Below are 11,945 nucleotides of genomic sequence, written 5' to 3' on the forward strand. Positions count from 1 at the left end.
ATGCTGACCAGTAAGAGACATTTGCATTTATAGGGGAGATCTGGAAGAGGAGAAGGAGTAAATCTTTGGAAATTCTTACCAATCTCTTCTCCACAACTATTCTTTCCAATGGCTATAACACACCGTTACACCTTCCTGCTGCAAAGACATACTGTTATGCATGACAACCATTCCCTTGTTTACTGTGCTTTTCCTGGGAACTTCCCACTAGAAGCCCTCCCTCCTACCCATCTAGCCCCCAACGTTTTTCTTCATCTTTATCCTAAGAAGGCATTCAAGGTGATGGTTTGGACCATTTCAAGGAGTTACTCACTTTTATTGGGTATGTGCCAGGTAGACTGGAGGTATATATGTCATTAAAATTTTAATCATTTGTCTCCAATTAATCTTTTATTATAAGGAGTCCTCAGCCAAAAACCTAGAAAGGTAAAGGAAAATTATTTTTCCTCTCTTACAGTGGTTTGGATAAGCTATTTCATCTTTTTGTTGTTGTTTTGTTTTGTTTGTTTTTAACATTGCTGTATGGTGAACCTTCCTTGTGCTTTCTCTAACTTTGCTCTTGATAAACTCAAAATATCTTGCTCTTTTTGTCCACCACCAAAAAATGGAAACCATTACTTGGTAATCCTCTTGCCACTGAGGGTGATCATAGGTGTTATCTTATCCACTGGGAAGACTGACAGATTGAGGAAGCAGAAGAGAATAGGAATGGAGGAAATCCTGGGCTATGGAAACCAGAATCTCTTCCTATTGACCTATCGCTACCCTGCCTCCGTAATGGCTTCAGAGCTCTGGCAGCTTTTTCAACATTCATGATGAGGGAGCATAAGGCAAGCTGAAGGCAAAGTAGAAGCTAACAACAGGTCCCACACACACCCAGGTGGGATGTGTGTGACATTCCTCAGGCACTCCTGGGTGCCCAAGAACAAAGAAAAGGAAAGAAAACAAATGGTTCAACTGATAGAGTCTCCAACAGTTTACAAACATCTTAGTAAATTACAAGAAAAAGGCAATCTTATCAATAGCCTAATCTCCAGGAACTCCCTACTGTCTTAATGATAATGATTTGCCAGAGGGAAAAAAAAACAACAACCTTAGCTTAACAAAAGCTAGGCCTCCAGTAACCTGTGAGTCTTCTTTAGCATATGAAAATTGCTTTGGAAACTTCCCCTTGAATTTATCTCCCCCAGCTCCATAGTACATAACCAGGCACCCTTCACAACCCCAGTACAGCTTTTTTCTGCCCACAGGTCCTATCCCACGCTTTAATAAAATCACCCTGTGTGCACCAAAGACATCTCAAGAATTCTTTCTTGGCTGTCGGCTCTGGACCCCACTATCACTCGGAAAGCCATCATTAAGAGACTCTTTTTTTGGTGCCCTTTCTCCAGAAGTAACATTACCCATAGAAAGTTCCCATCAGCAATCTGTGCCCTGGCACAATACCATAATCTAGTTTTAGCTCATGTCCCTCAAGCTCCGGGAGCCTCACCCTTCCTTCCTCCAGCTTGGTAGTGACATGTATCTTTATATCCATAAGTCTTCCTGCTCAGCCTCACTTTCTATCCCACCTTTCTGGTAATTCAGGGCCATGTACATCACCTGTGTCTGTTAGCCAGATGCCTTGGTTTTTCCATAGAACTGCTTTCCCTGCTGAGCAGAAGCTCAGCTTTGTATAGACTTCTATAGGTCCTCCGGGAAAGAAGTAGCCCTTGGGGCTCACAAGAGTCCAAGGTACAGAAGAAAGATTTGTGTGACATAGTATGCTGCGGACCACACCTAGTTAAGGGACACGAGGTGTATACACATTTCAAGCTGATTTTCCAAGAACAACCTGAGCAAACTCAAGACCAAACCGAACCAATCAAATAAACAAAAAGCTCTGTGTAATTTCTCTAGAGATACCTGACGGAGAATTTCTGAGATTCTTTTGACAGAAATTATTGGGAGGAAATTCTTTTTATGAAGTATTTACCAAATGAAACACTGGAGCAGGAACTTTCCAGCACTCTTCTCCATTACACACTGTGGTGGGGTTTTTTTTGTTTTTATTTGTTTTGTTTTGTTTTGTTTTTTGTTGTTGTTGTTTACCGTTGATCATAAAGATAAATAAACTTAGAGCCAGAAAAGTGCAATGATAAAAGATGGAATTAAGGATGAGGTAATTTAATTTATTCTCTACCAGAACAATATTAGTATTTTTCTTTACAAAATATTTTCAAAATTTTTATATCCTTTTCCCCATTATGCTCAGTAATCCTTCCTTTTTTTAAAAGAAGCACATGGGGTGCCTAGGTGGCTCAGTTGGTTAAGCGTCCGACTTCGACTCAGGTCACGATCTTGCGGTCGTGAGTTCGAGCCCCGCGTTGGGCTCTGGGCTGATGGCTCGGAGCCTGGAGCCTGCTTCTGATTCTGTGTCTCCCTCTCTCTCTGCCCCTCCCCCGTTCATGTTCTGTCTCTCGCTGTCTCAAAATAAACGTTAAAAAAAAACATTAAAAAAAATAAAAGAAGCACAAATATTGCATTTTCCTCCCTAAGTGGTTGTAAGTTAGGCTAATTTGGATTCAAACCCTAATTTTAATACTCACAAATTGTGTGACTCTGGTCTGGTGACTTAAACTTTCTTTGCCTTATTTTACTTTCAGTATGTCAAGGATAATAATCCTGTTTGGGAAAGTGCTGAAGACACTTCTTGGTACTTATCAAGGCCTAAATAATCGTTAGCTATAAATACTAATTGTACTAATAGCAGACTGCTATAATAGTCATTGTTATATCATTACTATTATTATTATTACTAATATTATTATCATTAGCATTATTATTAGTCTCCCTACTTTCAAGGACGCAGTTATTTTAACTATTTTCTTCAATCTGTCTTTTTTCCTAATCTGCAGGCATGGCACCAAGATCTTGATAAGAAAATTAGATTATTAGGAATGTGTTCTTGTTAGCAACTTAAACATTGTTCGAGGATCCTCATGTTTGTTCTCAAAAATGTTGGCAAACCTATCTTACTTAACTCTTTAATGCCAGGAACATTGTTGTATCTTGGTAACGCATAAACCAAAATGACACACTTTTCCCAGAAAGAGTAGACAAAACACTAAGGTGTAAGAAGGAAGCCAAAGGAAATGTGTTATCAGTACTTTTAAGCAAAGGGAGCAAAGAAAGATGAGATATATATTTCTAATGATATTTCAAATCCATAGTATTATTTCAAAATATACTCTCTCCCAGCAGATACTACGAAAGACCGAAAAATACACATTTTGCCTAGTATGCCATTGACTTGCATTTTAGAAAAGAGTTGAGCTCTGACACTAAACCTCTTTATTCAAATTTGGACTCTCATCCACCAGCTAGAGATCTTGGGCTATTTAGTGAGACACACTGTCCTTCCACACCCCAACTCTCAAGTGTTTCCCAAACTGTTGAAGAATTTTACTCTTCCACAAGCAACATCTGGGAGTTCCAAGTGTTCCACATCCATAACAATGTAATGCCCGAAGTTCCGAAACCTCCCACAAAAGTCCACCAGAGTCGTAAGTCAAAGCCAAGCGGCAAGGGTCGTTTATTGCAGGTTCGAACCTGGTCCTCTGCGCACTCGTCGCCGGTGACGCAAGAGGCCTCGATCAGGGTTGGTACAGCGTTTTTATAGACAGAGACAAATAGCACAGGGGAGGTTTCAAATTATGAGGGGCCTGATTAGTCGATTTTAAAGTAAGGACATTTGTTGTTTTCTGATTGGGCGTCCTTTGTCTGTCCTTTGGCGGGAAGGCTTTGTCCTTTAATTGTGGCTGGAGAGAAAAAAGGGGAAGGGGGAAGGGGGAAGGGGAGGAATGTGTTAAGCAAGCAAGATTACAGAAGCGAGAAACGCCGGTTAGTTTATGTACAATCACTCATTCCATTACATATCAGACTACATTTAGGAAGGTTTACAACCCATTCTACTACACAGCGGGTTACATTCAGGAAAGGTCTCACAATGCTCATAGCAAACAGCAAGCAAAACAGACTTCTCAGCAATTGTATTTCTTATCAAAGATCCATAATAAGCAGAAAAGAGAACCTAGCTTTAAACTAAGGTAGGGCTGTCATTTGGATTGTTCCTTTCAAACAACATATGGTACTGTCTGTTGTCTTAACTGTAGTCATCCTGGTGTCTAGAAGTCATTTTATGCTGGTTTAAATTGGCATTTCCTTAATGACTAATAGTTTGATCATCTTTTCATATGCTTCTTAGACATGAGCATATCTTCTGTGAAAATACTTACATTAAAAGTTTGCCTGCTTTCATTGGACTGTCTTCTCATTATTGAGGTATAAGAATTCTCTATTCAATCTGGATCCAAGCCTTTTTCAAATGTACATAATTTTTTTTTTCAATCTCTGGATTGACTTTATTTCCTTAACAGAGTCTTGTGAAGGGCAGACTTCGTTAATTTTAACGAAGTTTAATTTGTTAATTCATTTTTTTCTTAAAATAGATCATAAAGATTTTTTTCCTATATTTTCTCCTCGATGTTTTACAGTTTGGATATATTTTTATTATGTACACCTAGGTCTTTGTTGTCTTAAATGAACTTTTGTGTAAGGTATGAGATAAGGTCAAAGCTAATTTTATTTTTGTATAAATATACAGATGGACCAGCACCATTTATTGAAAATATTATTCTTTCTTACAAAAATAGTTGGGGACTTTGTCAAATATCACAATTGAGTTATGTGAAGATCTCTTTGTGAACTCTCTCATCTGTTTTATTGATGTGCTTGTCTCTCATGATTATTTGGCACTATTTTACTGAAGATTTACAGTAAGTATTGAAATTAGGTAGTACATGAGCTGTACAAAACTGTTCTTTATTTGTAAGGTGTTTAGCTAATCCAGATCTTTTGCATTTCTATAAAAAATGTGAAAAATCTATGGAATTCTACAAAAAAAATGCTAAGAATTTTTTTCCCCCTACCTTCCAAATGACTGTGCTAAGGTCTTATTCTTTTTTTTTATTGTTACTGGATTCACTTACTATTATTTTGTTAAGACCTTAAAAACAAACAAACAAAAACAAACAAACAAAAACTGTTCATGGATGGAAAATATAAGGTAGTAATTTTCTTTCCTCAGCAAAATCTTTGCAGTTTTAGAATCAGAAATGTGTTGACCCAGTGTTGGTATGTTTCTTTTTTATCTATCATAATATAATTTCATGTATAGCCTAATTTAATCTTTGTACCACTGTTCAGATATGCTTTACCTCTACTTATATGATAATTACACAATATTTTGTTATTATTTTGGTTTAATATCAATTGTGTTTTAATGAACTCAATAGAGAGAAAACAGTCTTAATCTCAATTGTTATTTAGCCTAAAAATGTTTATTTTACATTAGGTTTTGAGGTAAATTTTCACTAAAAATCTACATGAAGAGATTTTATTTCCACCACATCACAAATGAAATCGCACATTTTTTCCTTTGACCCCTGTGTTTCTGAAGGAAAGTCGTACGACATTCTTTCCATAGTTTCTTTGTATGCAACGTGTGTTTTTTAATATTCATTCACCTGTATGTTTTTAATTGACCTTGCTCCATATTTGCTGAGCATCTGAATTCATGGGTATCCTTTATGTTATAATATTTAAAAACTTCAGTCAATAATTCTTAAAAAATTTTTGATCCTTTTTTCCTCTCTTCTTCCCTTCTAATACACCAATTGCACATGTGGTCGACATCTTGATCTACCATCTCTGGGAGTCTTTTAATTAAAAAAAAATCTTTTTGTTTCATTCAGTGCTTCTGTCTGGATGATTAATATTGATGCATCTTTGAGTTCAGTTACCCTTTCTCCTATGCTGTCCAATCTACTCTGGATCCCATCCAATAATATTTTGATTTTAGTATTTTCTTTTTCTCTAGTTGGATTCTCATTTATTTTTTTCATACTTTCCAAATATTTCCTGAAATTTCTAATCTCATCCACATCTAAATTCCTCATCTTGTCTTATCCAAAGTGGAGGTACATTGGGAAAAAGACAAACAGCGTTAGCTTAATGGAAGATGAAGGGTAAATTTCCGTCAAACTTTTTGAGAGAACACTTCTAGGCTAGGAGAAAACCAAGAATATTCCTCAAATACCATTCAAAATGACTCTCTTCTGGGTTGAAGCTAGAGGCAGAGAGCACAACTGGATATAGCCCATCAAAACTGAAAAGAACAGATGGTCACCATTCCAAGATTCTATTGGAGGCCACTTGCGGCATCTCTTTTCTCTGTTGTCCTTTGGTATCTACAGAATAAATAGGTTTTGAAAGGTCTTGTGTCTCCTCTCCTATTCTGGTTGTTGGAAGGAGAGGATATTCTTTATGTACTGGAATTACAAGTAGAGAGATGTGGATAGACCAGAAACCAGAGAAGGCTTGGTCTGACCATCTACTGCTAGGAAGCTCTCATAAGAACTGGCAGTCTGCTGAGTAGTTCAAAGAAGGCCACTCTCTTGTTTCCACAGCTTTGCTTTATACTCAATGTGTCTAAACAGGGATGATGTAACAAAAATACCTCTGTAGACTTTGAGGCTCATGAGAGTAGAGACCCTACCATTTATCCACTGCCCTGTCCTAAAGCCTTGTGCCTGGCACATAGTAGGTTCTTAATAAATATTTGGAGGATAAATGCATAATTGCGGGTCTCCGTGAATGTCTCTACGGAAGCCTGCATGTTTCTGGGTGTATGAATGTGCTCTGTTCAACTTCCCTACTTTGACTAAAGAGATACTTTTATTCTCCAACTCTGACAACTAGTATTCTTCTTGGAGCATATCAGGCACCTTCCCTGAAGTGAGTACTCAAGGTCACAGGTCAGTGGTGATGGTTGTTACTAAGTGATGAGTAAAGTTTCTTGGGATCAGAGTCCACGTGAAGCTGCTGGCAGAGGCCAGCTGAAGAAATCGGAGCAGAGGGGTCCTGGATAAAAGCAGGGCCCCAATAAGCAGTATGTTGTTACTTTGAAATCAGCCAAGAAGTTGAGCCTCAAAAGTGGGAGGAGGGGTAATGCAAAGCCTATTAGACAATACTGTGATAATGTGTGCTTACAAAGAAGCAGAGCAACAGCCCGGTCCTTTGTCACCAGTAGATAGTCCACCTCCTTCCTCATTTGCCTACTAGTAACCATCCCAATAACTCCATAGCATAAAACCTGCATGACATAGATAAGAAAATTTAGCCCTTAGCCTTCCTCATTGCTGTGAATGAGGAAGCACAGAGACAGCAAGAGTTTGACTCTTTCTCAGTCTCCATAAGAAAGTATACGTAGAGCAGTTTGCTTTAATTCAGGATACGAAGAGCTACTTTATTTTTTCCAGAAATTATCATGGGCACCTGGGTGGCTCAGTTGGTTAAGCATCTGACTTAGGCTCAGATCATGATCTCATGGTTCATGAGTCTGAGCCCCATATTGGGCTCTCTGCTGTCAGTGCAGAGTCTGCTTCAGATCCTCTGTCCCTCTCTCTCTGCCCCTCCCCTGCTCTCTCTCTCTCTCCCTCAAAAAATAAACATTTAAAAAGAAAAAGAGGGGCGCCTGGGTGGCGCAGTCGGTTGAGCGTCCGACTTCAGCCAGGTCACAATCTCGTGGTCCGTGAGTTCGAGCCCCGCGTCAGGCTCTGGGCTGATGGCTCAGAGCCTGGAGCCTGTTTCCGATCCTGTGTCTCCCTCTCTCTCTGCCCCTCCCCCGTTCATGCTCTGTCTCTCTCTGTCCCAAAAATAAATAAACGTTGAAAAAAAATTAAAAAAAAAAAAAAAAGAAAAAGAAATTATCACTTTGTTGTTACACATTATTGTCACAACAGCTGCCAAAATGATGTATACTATAAACATTTTACTTGCTAAAAAACAAAATTATAAACCTGAGTGATTTTGAAGATCTAATTAGTTTTATTAAATAATTCATGAATCCAGCAGCACCCCCTCCAGCAAGTAGAGGGGAGCTCCTAGGATGTGAATAAAATGGAAGGTTTTTATAGGAAGGAGAGTGGGGCAAGAAAGTCATAAGCAAAAGAAAACAAAGAATTATTCCAGGGAAGGCCATTTTCCTTTAGGAGGAAGAGTAGAGTAGTCTCCTCACGCAGCTGACCTCAGCTTCCTTTGGGAAGTTGGGAGTGCTATGTGACAGACTTCTTGGTGCCCATTAGAAAATTCCTGACTGACCTGTCAAGACTACATTTCTGGGAGAGACTGAAATTGATATTGTTTTTTCTAAACAGTCCTAGCCACTGGACTGTTTTCCAATGAAGATGAACTCATCCTCTTGGAAGTTGGCATGAAGAAATGAAAGTTCTTAGGACTTTGAAATTCAGTCACATCACTTCATTTAATGCCAGCCATGTGACAAAAAGCAAGTGATTTAATCTTTTCCAGCTTCACTGTCTTTAGCACGCTAAAAAGAAAACCAGAGGCCCAAAGTGGCATCGTCAAGGTTAAGGCCCTAAGTCAGTAAACCAGGGCCAAGATTCCTTTTTGCCCTTAGCAAAGTGTCATCATGGAGGCAGCTGAGCTACTAGAGGGAGGTCACTCTGCCTATTTCAAGGACTTGTCAATGGGCTGTAGGCAGTAAGGGAATTTTCATTTGCCTTTGTTTCCCACATCACCATGGCAAGCCCTTAAACCCCTTACCGTTGTTCTTGGATAGCCAGGAGTGTCCCAGGAGTATAACACACATTCCACCTGGCAGGGAGAAGGGAGTGCTAGCTTGTACTTAACCCCTGAGCTTGCCTTATGCTTTCTCATTAGAGTGGCCTAGAGAAAAGTTTGGGAAATGTCAGGCTTGTTTTGGTGAGACAAGTGTTTGAGTTACCTGAGCTAGATGGGCTATGAGCAGAGACAGACAAAACAAACAAACAAACAAAAATACCAGGTAGACCTTAACCCAAGCTAGGGGTGAGGGTAGAAGGATTGATTTTTGGCTTTTCAAAAGGGGTCTCACCAAAAATTTGTCACAGTGAAGATGAAAATTGGTTCTTCTTTGGAATGACTGGTGAGAGACAGGATATGAGGAAAGAAGAACTTACTAAAAAGACTGCTGCAGGAAGATGTGGAGCCTTCCTCTATGAAAACATTCTAGACTTTCTATGCTTGCATAGATGCAGACATCCAGGGAGGCAAGGCAATGGGAAATATAGATTCCAACAAGAAGCTTTCTCATGGGCTCAGACCAGACTGCAGGATCCCTTTGACAATCCCAACATGCATAGGTCTTTCCAGCCCGGAAAGCCCTTAACAATCACATACCAAAAATGTTTATCTAAGGAGGGCCTTGCTCACCAGGCCTGGACCTTGGATCAGAAAAAGGTGTGCTTTGTGGGGTCAGAAAAATAATTTTCTTTCTACCCTTCTAGGTTCATGGCTGGGACCACCTCCTTCCCCCATGATAAAAGGCAGATTAACTACAGAAAAACAAACAAGTTTAACAACATGCATACCTCCTGTATACATGGCAAGTACCCAGGAAAACTGAGTAACTCCCCAAAATGTCCCAAGCCACCATTTAAAATCCCAGATCCAACTAAAGACAAAAGATGTTGGGAGTTGGGAAGCCAGTTATGGGAGGCTAGTGGAAAAGCACAGTGATCAAGGGTAAGTTTGTCAAGCAGATTTAGGTCTTTGCCTTCCCCACCGACCAGTTTCCAGAGGTTTAGTCCTTTTCCTCATCCTGGTAATAGAGGGAGACATCCTTGCAAATGGAGATTTCCTTACAAATGTAAATGCTTCTTACAGAAGGGTAACTTCTACTTGGTTGGTTTTCAGAGGTCCCTTTGAGCCTTGCTGTTTCTTAAAAATGATCAGCCTAAAATAAGCCTTATGCCAAAGAGGAATATTTTGGAGCCACAAATTCTGCTCCCCTTCAGGCTACAGCCATTTTCTGCAACAGAGACCCCTCCCCCAACCCAAGTGAGTCTGAGTCTGGAAAAACCAAAAACCTTGAGAAAGGATTTCCTTTAGTTCTGTGTCTGGTCTGACTGGGGATTCAAAGCTTGGTCAATGTAACTGGGACTAAAGGCACTCAGACACATCTGCATCCTATGAGGTTATCTTTAATATCTGAGAAAGTAGAGAAAAATATCTCTCCATTAATTTCACGATTTTATGCGGGTTATAGGGTTTGGGTATGCCTGTTGTCTGTATGCATGAGACAGAGGAGGAATGCACCAGCTGGCATTTCTCAGATCTTTGTGGGAGATCAACAGGATGTGGGAAAATGAAGTTGGAAGATGCATTTTCTTAACCTGTTGGGAAAGGAAGGTTCCAATTTAAGCCCGTTTGGGGTTGAAGGCTCCCCCTGGTGGTTGTATTGGAAAACCACAAGATGCATATTGACCTGGCTGTTCTACAGTAATCTCATACCCTGCCAAGCCTGACTCAGTTAGCTAGGTATTGATACTGGGTAGAACCTCCCCTAAATATAACTTGTATGGGGATCCTGAAAAGCATGCTAGGATCCAATATATCCCTGTCTCTCCCACAGACTTTCTCAATCTCTGGTACAGAGTAGGCTCACTTGTTCTCCTTGTGGATAGGGAGTGAGCTAAGACAGTCATATTCTCACATACACACAGCTGTCTCTGTCTGTATCTTTCACACATGCACACACATACACACACACACAGGCACATGTGAAAATAATATTATATACTGAAAGCCACACTAGCACACATAAAAATAGGTACACCCTTACATTGATACTTTTAGTAATGGATTTAGATACCCTAGTAAGGGATTCTTTTTTTTTTAAGTTTATTTATTTATTTATTTTGAGAGAGAGACAGAGTGAGCAGGGGAGGTGCAGAGAGAGAGTAAGAGAGAAGGAATCTCAAGCAGACTCTCTGTTGTCAGTGTGGAGCCAAACATGGGGCTCAAACTCACAAACTGTGAGAACATGACCTGAGCCAAAACCAAGAGTCAGCCTCTTAAACTACTGAGCCACCCAGGTGCCCCAATACTTTAGTAATGGATTCTAATACATTCAAGATTAGACTCACACCAACATATTGATATACCACATCCCTAAGAATCACCTACCTACATTCACTTCACTTTATATTCATAAGATTTCATTGTTGGGGAGGGGAAAAATTTTACTCTACCATTCAAGATTCTTCTAGCTAGTCTAAGAATTAAACTGACATGAGACAGATTAATCATTAATAAATCATGAAACAGGGGTGCCTGGGTGGCACAGTCGGTTAAGCGTCTGACTTCAGCCAGGTCACGATCTCGTGGTCCGTGAGTTCGAGCCCCGCGTCGGGCTCTGGGCTGATGGCTCAGAGCCTGGAGCCTGTTTCCGATTCTGTGTCTCCCTCTCTCTCTGCCCCTCCCCCATTCATGCTCTGTCTCTCTCTGTCCCAAAAATAAATAAAAAAACGTTGAAAAAAAATTAAAAAAAAAAATAATCCACACGCCAAAGAGATGCATTTTGGGGCAGCAAATTTTGCCTCTCTACACCATCATTACCCAAAGGGACAGAGATGTGCCCAAGAACTATTCCTTTGTTGTTTGGTGCCACCAGCCTTCAGAAACAAATTCTGCCTTCCCAGCCTGGGATAGTCAAACTGTTCAGTAAACTGTGTTTAACACAATCTGTTTTCTTTACCAAATACGATCTTCATAAAGAGAAAACTATGTCATGTCAACTTATGTATCTGCAAGGCCTTGCTCAGGGTTTTTCAGAGCAGACACTTAATAGATGCATAGCAAATGAAAATTGATAAGAATGGTTAATGTCATTTCAATCTTCATTCTAAAGGATTTTTCTGTGATATAACAAAATAAAGCAAAAAGACCTAAGAACATTTTGTATTTCTTAAAATGACAATTCCTTGGGCACTAGTCCTTCATTTATTGTATAATTCAGAGAAGCAGAGTAGAAAGCTATTATATAGGTGCTAGCAAGAAAT

Source organism: Leopardus geoffroyi, chromosome D1 (assembly GCF_018350155.1).
Source record: "Leopardus geoffroyi isolate Oge1 chromosome D1, O.geoffroyi_Oge1_pat1.0, whole genome shotgun sequence".
In the NCBI taxonomy this organism is placed as follows: Eukaryota; Metazoa; Chordata; class Mammalia; order Carnivora; family Felidae; genus Leopardus; species Leopardus geoffroyi.